The sequence below is a fragment of the Rhopalosiphum maidis genome, chromosome 4 (assembly GCF_003676215.2).
Source record: "Rhopalosiphum maidis isolate BTI-1 chromosome 4, ASM367621v3, whole genome shotgun sequence".
Lineage (NCBI taxonomy): Eukaryota > Metazoa > Arthropoda > Insecta > Hemiptera > Aphididae > Rhopalosiphum > Rhopalosiphum maidis.
In genome coordinates this window covers 28,639,108-28,651,977 of record NC_040880.1, presented here as the reverse complement: position 1 = coordinate 28,651,977, position 12,870 = coordinate 28,639,108, and the positions used below count along the sequence as shown (strand labels likewise).

General features: G+C 27.2%; 1 protein-coding gene across 1 annotated transcript in view; it reads left to right on the top strand.

The window, feature by feature from the left end:
• The window catches only part of LOC113548402 (tensin-3-like), a 134,244-nt gene that overhangs the window by 92,285 nt on the left and 29,089 nt on the right, over positions 1–12,870 (top strand).

The following is a 12,870-nucleotide window of genomic DNA, read 5'->3' as shown; positions in this document are numbered from 1 at the left end:
CATTTAATATATAAAAATATGATCTTACATCTAATTTTATAAATAAGTCTGAAACCATATTTTTATCTTACTTTAAATTTAATTTGTCGAAATAAGAGTTAACAAAAGTTATTTACAAACTAAATACAAACTACACTTTTATTGCATTATTTTTCTGTCCTAGTAATAAAAAACTCCATCTAGAAATCTTAGTTGTTAATAAAAAAAAATACTACTACAAATTCTTAGTGTACAGTAAAATTATATCTACGAACAATGTTTGCGAACATTTATTTCAGAAATAAAATGATTACAGAACAACAGACGTATCATTATCACATATAATTATTAGAACACATTATAAGAATCGTAAATTATAGAACGATATGGTATTAGTAAAACAAAAAATAAAAATTCAAACGAATGTGGGATTGAGACTTACTATAGCCATACAACAATGTCAGTAAAATTATAAAGTTATAATACAAATTTGCGCTTGCTAATATTTTTTCAAACATTCATTTTTATGCATGTATATTTTTCATTGATTTCCTCTCTGTGGAATTTATATATAATCATATAAAATAAGTATTATCTTTGTTAAATAATTTATTAATTTTTTCAAATACAACCACCTAAAATACATACTATGTATCATATAAACAAAGTATGCTAACATTATATTCTATTATTATATATAGGTAAAAATTCTATACCTCAAAAAAAAGTTAGGTAGACAAAAAACGTAATTTTCCATTTGTTTAGAAAATAAAAAAAACGACTATGTTTCACATACTTTATTTAGTTTTAAACAAAATTTAATCAAAACATTTATTAATCTATGATCTGTATTATCTATCAATGATTAGGTAAAACTATATTTTGAAGTAACAGGTTATTGGTATGTATTATTTTGAAATTCCCACCGAAAATATAAATTTTTATTAAGCTGTTTAATATTTAAGAGGATGCCAGCGTAGTATTTGTTGTCTCTCTCTAACCCACGCGAAACATAGCAAATTTTACGTTCACTAAAATGACTATAACCATATTAATTTCTCAAATTAGAGTGAAATGACTTATTATAGAATTTAAAGTTAAGAAAATTATCTAGGGCATCTCATAAGCATTTAATTATATTTTTATTTTAAAGCGAGTTATGAGTTTTTTAAGATGTATAAACAATTTACAATTTGAGAAATTAATATGGTTATAGTCATTTTTGTGAACGTAAAATTTGCTATGTTGCGCGTGGGTTAAAGAAAGATAACAAATACTACGCTGGCATCCTCTTAATGTTAGGTGTTATTTCGATTTCGATTGAATCAAATAATTAAGAAATTAAGAAGTATTAGCTTAATTTGAATTAAAACGATATTTATGTACCTAACTCCAAAAATAACTTAATGTCCATTAACGACTGCATATATAATATATATATATATAGGGAGAGAGAGAGAAAGAGAAAATATTTATATGAAGGCGTTAAAACAGTTTGAAATTCATGGATACTCAGGCTTTCTTACTGAAAGTTTGAGCTATCATATTTATCAGTGAAAATTCAAGTATCCGTGGATCTAAAACCATTATAACATCATCTTATTGATAATAATGATATATACACAGTTTTTTTAAAGTTATAACATCTATTTATGTAGGTATCTATTATTGTCTACTATTGATGTACGTGTATAATCAATCGATAAAAACGATACATGAATCTTTTTTAACCCGTACCGACCGTATCATTACTCCTTCTTATTCATAAAATAAGATAATAATGATATTAATCATTGTGAAAATCCTAGAATATAATATTTATATTCCATGACTCACTAAAATTATTAAACGCAAACAAACAAATATCGAATATTTCGCAACAAAAAGAAAAAAGTCGAGCTATTGTCAAAAACTATATTGAGCTGACGGCAAAATAACCTGCGGGTAAAATATTAATCTTGCGCTCAAAATCGCGGAGAAAAACAAAATTAGAAACTGTTTCGGCATTTCGTGTTAAAATATAATACCCCCGACACACCAGGACAATTTTCAACGTCCACGTGCAACTATATTCTTCAGTGGAGTATAAACATATATATATTTATATAAAAGAATCTAGAAGAATACACGGATAATATTCCGTTTGAAAACCGCAATTTGTTCGATTCCGTCGTCGCCACAATAAATTTAATCTCAAGCACACTCGTGTATGTGTAAAGTACATATATTATATTACGTGGTATGACTACGGATATTCAGTATAAATACATATATACGGTGACTATGAATGAAACTGACGGTAAGGGAACTATACGGTGGGTGGATGAATTTAGGACAAGAGGTGGTGGTAGTGGTGGTGGTTGGACGTTTAACTATATAATCCGTGCCAAAACCCTCTTCACCCACTGCTATTACGCTGGTTTTTCCTTACTATTTTGGCCAAGGGTCGGATATTTCTCCGAACAGGCTCGCCCCACCATGCGCAACCGCTGATTTTATGGGGTGGGCACAAAACTTTGGCGTCTCTTGACGCCGCTAATTTGATTTTCGCGCTCAGACCGTTAAGGAAACTGCCAAACTGTTACAACACTACTCACGCACGCAGTGATATCAGTGATATCTCCACAATATTTCCCTTTATATATATATATATATATATATATATATTATATACATATCATCATCATGAAAACGCAAAGTTTTTGATGTTTAGTGGATGTCCCCCAACTCGGTGGACTCTGGGTTGCGCTTATTTATAAGAAAAAAATGCATTTCAACGGTCATTAAAGTTTGAATCCAGCACTTTGGAAAATAAAATAAATCTGTCCCAAAACAGATAAGAAACAACCGTCCAGGGGATAATCGATCAAACATATGCGGTTACCACTTTCACCGCACCACTGTCGTAAGTGGCGGTGGTAGTCCTGGATATTATTATATATTATTTATAATGGTCTCTCGGGAACATCGTCGTCGTTGTCGATGTCGACCGATGACCGTCGAAAAGCGTCGCGTTGCACGAGAGGTGGATGATCGGCAAAAAAGTTTTCTCTCGTAAAAATCAGCCGTCCATTTGTCACGAGGCATTTTATGTTTTTATTTTATTGATTATTTTTTCGAATTGTAGTCGAACTATAAAATATTTGTTCGTTATTATTAATTTATATGGTTACGATGAAGCAGCTGCATGTATTGTATAATGATAGAACAGACTGCAAGGCACCTGCAGCCTTTCGTTTTGACTTTACGTTATCATCCACTATTGCACAATACATTTTGAACGACTTATACATTTTTTTTTTTTTTTTTTAATTATCATATGGCATATAATTATATATATATATATATAATATATTAGTATATAATTGAAAAAAAAAACACATCAATAGAGTAATTTAATTTTCACAATATTATTTCATACTTCGGTACATATATGTTATATCATTTTAACCACAGACATTTTTAATTATAATGAAGAACGAACTATTGATTAATACACACACTATAATTGCTGAATACTTAACCATCCAGACTTCTACGTAAACGACATCATACGCCTATTGGTAAAATATATAATAATAGTTTAATTAATTTAAAAAATCAATTAAAAGTATTTTATTTTCATTTAAGCGTGTTCATATTTTTTAATACAATAGTACATTTTAATTATTATCTGACAACAATTTAAGCATTTACCGTTATTAAATTATATTTTTTTATTATGTTCTCTATGTGTTTAATTTTTTATTAAATGTATTTAAAAATAACCTTTTGGTTCATCATTTATCTGATTACTGTAACAATGAATTCGCTGCATTATAGATTTTTATTCGAAATTGATAAATTACTAATAATTAATATCCTTAAAAATATAATTCAGCGAATCAATTGTCCTAAGTAGCAACTCTTGTGGAAAACAATTTCATTAAATTCACAGATGTGCCAGATTGTTTCCATCTTGGATTTTTTTTATTTGTGTGTTTTAATAATTTATGATTTATATCATTCTAAATAATCGTTAAGGATTTATTTTACGCGGTTTTAACAGAAAATTGCATACTTAAAATTAATTCAATTTATTATACCCTGTGGTTTTAGTATAATTTTATAACCAATGATAAATACCCGTCAGTTTATAGTTTTATACCATTCGCATCTAAACGATAACATAAAAAAGTAAAGTTAAATAACTCATTAAAATAACAAACACTAAAGTCGCATTATTTATTTATATTGTATTCAATTTAAGTCTTTCAATAGTAATTAATAATTACTAATTGATATCTTTGAAAACTATTATCAAACAAGCTTATTTAATAAATAGTTTTAATTAAAAAATGTGCAAAAAACTTATTAAAATACCAAATTCCTAGTACTATTACTTATTACTATTCCTAGTAATTTTTAAATTAAATATCTGTATACATTTCTCTTTTTTATTATCGTTGTATGGAGTACTAAGAATATTATTCTGATTTAGTCAACAATATGTAGATTTTATTGCAGCCTTAGCTGTTTTCAATGGTCAAATGTTTAGTATAAACAACCTCCTTGGTTTTTGATCATTTCTTACATTGCACATACTAACTAGTCTTTTTCTTCGTGCTCCCGTGTTTCGTGATAAATTTTATCAGCCCTTCAAGTTTAATTAAGGGGTCATTGATCCTAAATTTTTTTCTTTTTTTGATATACAAGTAGTATACCAAAACTATCTTTACTTAAAATAATTTTGAATACTACACAGTTCGACTTATCTAGATTATTCTTTTAATATTTGATTCTTCTATTCCTATTCAGTTCTGCTACATTTATTTATTTTTCATATGTTACACTAAACATACATTTTTAGTAAATTATTTCATACCTTATTTATTAAACTGATTCAATACTTGGTTCTCGTGAGAGCATCGTATCAAATTTATTTTTTATTCACATATCCTTGTATTAACTATAACCGTGACTCGTAAGTATGTATATTTTATACATTTTATTATAGATTAAATAATATTATAAATTACATGTGACGGTTTAAAAAGTTCTTTAATAACTTAAAAATGTGTATGACTCGTACAGTTTTGTATAATAGAGAAGATAATTGTATCTCTTTTCTATAGTAAAATAATTAACCTATTTGATACTTTAGTTATCATTTTACAATTTTCACGTCTTGTATTTTATATAAAAAGTAATACTTTTATTGAGCATGCAACTTAGTTATAAAATTGGTACTTTCTAAATTACTGATTAATAAATATCAACAAGTAATAGAAGCTGATATATAAGACTAGATTACATAGATTTTAAGTATACATTGTACAACTAAAATATTTAATATTTGTGCACTTAAATCATAGTTTTTACACATTTAAATACTTCTTAATTTTTAAATGTTGGTATGTTAAAATAATAAAATTTTTAATTTTAAACTCCCTTGATTGTTTTATTTAACTTTTTAAGTCATAGTGAAATTATAAATAGAATTTTAATTGTATTAGTTAGTTTAAATGAGTTTTATATATTCAACTGAAAATACAACTTTAATTTTGATATTCATTATTTAGATAAAAATTGATGACAAAGTCAATTAAAATATGTACAGACACCCAAAACGTCAAAGATATGGATTTATAAGTTTTAATATAGTAGGTACCAATGGAAAAAGTAAAAAACAAAACTTCTTACAAACAATATAAACATCAGTAATCGGCTGAGAACAGTTGGTAGATTTGTGTGATGCATATCCTCGACTAGTAAAACTTTTTCTTAATAATGTAAATAGAAAATCATTATTTATTAATTTAAGTTTAAATTTATAAAATAATTTTTCGATTAATATCAGAATAATTTAACAGATTTTGTATATTAAATATTAAATTCCAGCTTTAAAATGTTTGAAGATGTAATTTTTATAACTTGTTTCTTTTGACGTAAGTATTAAAAAACTACAGATGAGTCTTGAATTAAGTAATTTAAAGCAACTCTAGCCTTACAATGTTATCATACAAATAATAAATAATAGTCTTTTAAACGCTATGATTTAATATTGCTTTCAAATTTAATGTCAAAATCCTCAATAAAAATATATATAATACAGTCGGTTTAGCCCAGATTGATTTTTTTATAAACAAACATTTAATATTAACACTAAAATATAAATTTAAAAACCACGTCCGATAATATTATGACTAAAATGAACTATATATGTTCATAAATATTTTAATAAAAAATACTTATTAGAATTTAATATCGGTACCTAGTAAAAATAATATTATGATTATATTAATAAATGTATGTGTAATATATACACGTAGTAAAATCAATTGCATTTCGTTCCATAAGCTCATTATTGTACAATAAATTTTAGGTTTAATATCGGTGTGGTTCGACAATAGCCAAGTAAGTCAAAAAATATCCAATATGGTCTCGTTTGTCCAACTCTGGTTACTATACAAGGCATAGATTTATGGGGTTCACTTGCGGAAGTAATTATTATTTTCCTATTGTTGCGGTCTACCCTCCCCAGAGGATCTCTTGTTTGGCATTTCGATTAAGTCCAAAACTTAAGCCTTGGGACCAACCCGGTAGGTCCAGTTAATGAAATCCCTAGCAAACAATGGTCGTGAATAGAATATGAAAAAATTAAACGAAACAAAAAAAAATCTATTGAAAGCATAAAGAAAAATAACTAAACAAAAGATGAACCATGGTAACAACTGTCTTGAAAAAAAAAAACGGAAAACCCTTTAAAGCTATACGCCGACAACAATAATCTCACCTATAGTATAGGCTAAAAAAAATAATATAAGCACCCGTATAGACACTAAGAAGTACATAAATAATAATTCATATGCACGTAAAATAGATCTGAATTATCTACATAACAAAATTATATCCTCAATGACATTCCAAAAAACTTTTGAATTCAAACTGTAACTAACGTCTAACAATAATGTATGGTGAGATGGGATTGTTATCGTTTAATATTGCATAACTTATGAACTGAAGCCTCTATAAAAAATATAGATAGGTTATAAACTATAATATTTATGTTTATATTAACGTAAGTACATAACTATTATAATATACGATCTCCGTCTTTCCGGATAATGTAAGATATCTTACATCTATACAGTATGCAACAGTATCACGCGTTCCATATGTATTAATTGTATCATATAATATCATTAAAAATAGGCATTTTACAAGCTAAATAATAGTTTTATAAAAAATAAATCATGTTTATTATTTTTATTTTTATACATGATGAAGACATTAAGATCATACAAATGTCAATGAAGACACTCTATTCATCATTATTTTTAATACCATAAATAATCGCTATAAGTTCTGACATTTCTCAAAACTTATATCGTATACTATTTTTTTGTACTTTATAATCTTATCGAACATGGTACAGTTAAATAATATTGCCATATTATATTCGAGTGACTACCACTATATACTATACAGTGCACACTATACGTATTATTTAGTTTACACAAAAATAGAAGACACGTGGCAGAATATAGATTACGAAGAACGATTGTTTAAAAAAAAAAGGTATCTACCAGAAAACAAGTGAGGAGAAATCGCTTGAAAGGGGTTGCGATGAAGTGAGGTCATAGTATTCGTCTTTTCGTAGAGGTCCGTGAGATGAAATATACGCTGTATGCGTTATATTATATAGGGACGATGATGAAATACTTTTTTGCACGAATTGATTAATGAGCGTATTTGAGATGTATAATGTAATGGTGGGGGGCTCAACATTGAACATGTATCAAAATTCGAACACTGTCTGCAATATAGCATGGGGACGGTGGTTGGGATTATAGAGGCAAGTGGAAGTCGGAACAAACACGACAAGCAGAGGTAAAGGCGAAAAACAAGATGGCGGTGATGCTAAAGTCTATACCTGGGTACCTATAGCTTTTTTCATCACATCCCGCCTCATCTGGTCCAACATTGGCGTTCGCCTTTCTGCGTGTGCCACTGTAGAAACCCGCGTAGGGATGTATGGCGGCGGCGGCAACTAGCTATCGTTAATTAATCAACCCGTCAAAGGCTTGTATATACGGATACGACTATCAATCAAACGGCTTTTGACGCTTCTCGCTTGCGCGACGCTTTGCTGCATCAGTTCCTACCGGCCGCGATCCCTCGCCCTCCACCCAGCTACCCTTCAGCGTGCCGATACATCCCATCCCTTAGTCACCTGCGCCACCACCCTCGCACCCATGTGGTCTCATCGACACACAACGCACACACACATACACTGGAGATGAACTGTTCAGAGAGATAAGCGTCACCTCCCCCCCTATTTCTGCATAATGTTTATAATAATATGTATAGTGCGTGATAGACGTCAAATTGAATATTAGAGAATTGTTATAGTATAGTAGCACTATATAAAGATATATATTATCGTTAACCATCAACGCGTTCATCTAACGCATGCAAATCATGCGGTATACCCTTTCGAGATAAAAAGAATCTTTTTCATCTGGTGATCAGTAAAATTACTTTGTTCGTAATGGGTGGAATATCCGTGCATGTACATACTTTTAATCATTTATTATGATTTTTGATCATGAACATAGTTGAACTATGTATACAGAAATACGTAACACTAATCATTAAAAAAAAAATGTGTTAACACATAATTAAAATACATAACTATATGTATTTAATATTTTAAAAATAATGTATATATATATAAATTGTAATTTTTCATATTTAAATAACAATGCCTGTTTTTTAAATCATCTAAGATTCTAAGCGGAATAATAAATGAATTAATTTTACAATAAAATGTGACTTTTTAGCAATATATTCATATCTGTAATCACCTTTTGGAATAATAAAAATTTTTTCACATTTCAGGGTAACTTATGATAGCAAATTGAATCTTATTTTAGATTTAATAAGAAAATTAAAGTTAAAAAAATGTCTAATACTTCTCAAAATAACGGTGAAAACAAAAAATGAATAAAGGAAAACTAGAATTTTTACAAAAAACAAACCTGTATTCAATAAAATCGATTTTTATATTTGTATGTATGTACATTAAAAACAAATATATACCTAATTAAAACCTAAATATACTTAAAATTTTTAATAAATGTTTATGTTAGTATTTTCTGTACATGGTATACCTTACAAACTATTTTGTTTCTGTTTGAGCTATTTATCGTAACTATTTCAAAGTATTAAAAATATATAGTTTTTTAAGGAAAATATGCAAATTATTTAGTAGCTAAAAATGTATAAAACGATTAATTATTCTAACTCAGACTAAAATATTTTACACGATTTCTCATAAGAGGTTTATATTGAAACCATACATATGAAAAAAATATAAACATAATTTTTTTATGTACATATTTAGTTTAAATTTGTTCTAAATTATTTATTTAATCAAAAAATTACAATTTTATTTATTTTATCCTAAATTTAAATTCAAAATATTTTTTGTGACTACTTAAAACTTATACGTATATTATTATATTTTATATACACAACGACATCTTTAAAATATCTAGACAATTTTATGATATTGCCTTTTCACACCACGAACCATCAATATCATTCCATGGGAAGTTTATATTGACTCGAAAATTATTAATAATAATATGATATACATATTTGGTATCATAATAGTTAAATAGTAATAATATGAATAATATGAAAATTACTAATAGTAATACTAAAAATATCATAGATACGTTTTTGGTATGCAAAATTGATTTTACAAGTATAAAATATGTTATGGTAGTTTCAAACATTTACATAGTTAGTTTAAAATTCGTAAAATTTAAATTTTGGTATCTCATTTTAGTAGTGTATCGAATGTAAAATGCATTCATCAATATTATTATAATTTAAAATAACTTCTACCATTAGGTATGTTGTATATGTTTCTGAAAAAACCTAAGTCCGTTATGATCAAATACATGAAAAAATACAAAAATGTAACAATTTTGTATCCATTATACTTACTTACTCGTATATTTCACTTTACATCATTCCATGCAAGTATTATTTTAAGTACTATAGAATACGTCTTTAAATATGAGTGTTGAAACACCATATTTAATAAATAAAACACCTTAAACCTGGATTGTTAACTGCGAAAGGTTAAAGTCCATAAATTAAATATGAATAGAACTATTAATGTTTAATTCATTGCATAAAAATGATTTTAATAGTTTAATAAATCCCAAATAAAATTATATCATATTACACTAAATACAAAATAAAGAACTATAAACTATTTAGCTATAATTATCTAAAAGAATTATTGAATTTAATGATCATTTGAATTATTTTTAACATACTAGAGAATAGGAAATGAAATGGAATATAAAAATACAACTATCAAACATCAATAAACAGACAACAGTAAACAATGGTTATATTACACACTTGTTCAAGTTGTAAATATAAAATTAAACCAATCAAAGTACACTATAGTGTGTAAATAAGATAAAGAAATAAAACAATATAATATTGTATTAAATGTAAAAAAACCAGGTCCAGCGTCAAGTTTTTTTTTTTACTAACTATGAGTTGATTTACACGAATATCTCGATTATAGATGTATGCATACGAGTATTTCATAATTATCACCATACAAATATGTAAACGAATAGCATATTCTATCATTTAACATCCCAAAATAGTGGTATTGAATATTGATATATAATAAAATAAGTTATAAGAGTTGTGTTGTACCTATATTATATACTAGCTGTTCCCGTGCACTCCGTTGCCTATTAAAAGTACAAATTATAATATTATGTTTTATTTTATATAATAAATTACTCGACGTTACCCACCGACCAATAACGATGCATTCCTTCGTAATTCGTATGCGTATTGAAATTATTGTCAATGGTAAACAATAAATTCTCGGCGCCGTGGAAACACACTATATGCACTTCATAAATACTGTGGCACTCAACGTGTTAATCAACAACACATTTATTTAGATAAGGATTAATATTATGTAGATAAAACTCATTGGCAAATAATTGGCAATAATGCATTAATTTCGACCAAATTTGATTACCATAAAAAAGGTTATAGTGAGACAATCTTAAAAGATAGACATATACTGTCGCGGACATTTTTTTAGATCATCTAAAGAGGAAGAATTCTGTCATACATATTTTTGGGGTAACTTGAACCGTTTACGCAGCGCACGCAACGGAAGCCTTCAAATATGAATAATTTTCCCCGTTTTTGCAACATTTTCCACTGATGCTTTACTCCTATTGATTGCAGTATAATGTTATATAGCTTAAAGCCTTCCTCGACAAATGGACTATTCAACAGAAAAATAATTTTTCAATTCGAACCAGTAGTTTCTGAGATTATCGCGTTCAAACAAACAAACTCTTCAGCTTTATAATATTAGTATAGATTATATAGATAAATATAAATAAATCTAAAATAGCACGAATAGACAAACAATTTTAAACATTAAAACTTTTTATTGGTTATGGTATACCAAATATAATAATATCAATAGTGGTATTAAATGTAATATTTTTCCTTGAAAACAAATTGGAATGCCTATGAAGTTTATTTTATTTCTTAAAATAAATCATTATTTAATATATTTTAACAATCAATTTCTCTTAAATGACGAAGCACTTCTAATTAAAACCAATTTATTAAAGTATCTATAGTTTAAAGTCCAAAATGTAACTTTAAGATAGGTACATTCTATTATAATACAAAATTAATTCAATGATTCTTAAATATTTTTAGTTTTTATATTTTCAATTTAAATCATTTTAAAAGACTATTAAAAATATAGAGAAAACATACGTAATGTAAGTCGTTAATTTAAAAATGCTTAACTATTTGATTTTACACTTATAACTTGTATAATAAAAGGATTCATATATGTTATTTGTTACTTCATTACTTGTTTACAAAATAAAAAATTTAAAAAAAATACATTATCTTTTTCAATTGGATCTACATTATACTGCACAGTACTCCGTACTCGTATATAATAGTTTTATTGAAAGAAAAATTGTAGTAGGTATTTAATTCGTATGATAATTTGTATGTTAATAGAGAATAGTAGAAAAATAACAAATTATAACTTGAATATTATTATGTACATTTCACATATATATAATTCTATATACTATAAACGTTGCATAATTGTATACATCATATTACTATATTACATTATTAATATACGGGTAGGTACGAGTCGTACGTCAAAAAACGTACAGGGCGAAGGACGACGATGTGGCCATTTGTATGTACATAATATAGTGGAACGCTAAACAATATGTAAAGACTTACATGAAAAAAAACTCTGAATAGTCAATGAATCCTGCAACGATGACGAATCTAATAGTCTCGACTACGTATGAAGATTGAAAATATGTTTGCCGAGGCAAAATCCGTTCGGTATTACGACGAAACACTTGGTTTTGTTCGTCAAATTGAATATTATACATGCATATACAAATATAGGAACATATTATTATTATACGCGCGAGTGCGATTCTGTAGCATAAATATTATTATATATTATGCGATGTGGATGTAATATATAATATTGCATATATAGTCGTATAGGTACGTTTTTGTTCCAATTGGAATTATCTATCAGACGTTCAATGCACAGAGAACCAACAACAACGGCGATAGTAAACATTATATATAAATATATAGTATTATACAGGATGCATTCATTGAGCATATTCACAACTATTTTTCATCCTTATTAATTATGTATTTATTTAAATTCTAACCTTTTCTATGCCATTTAAGTGTGTCCCGTCGTTATACAATCTTCTTTGTTTCAGTTGACAAAATTTTATCTTTTACTGTAAATTATTAGTGAACCAATAGTCAAGTGCA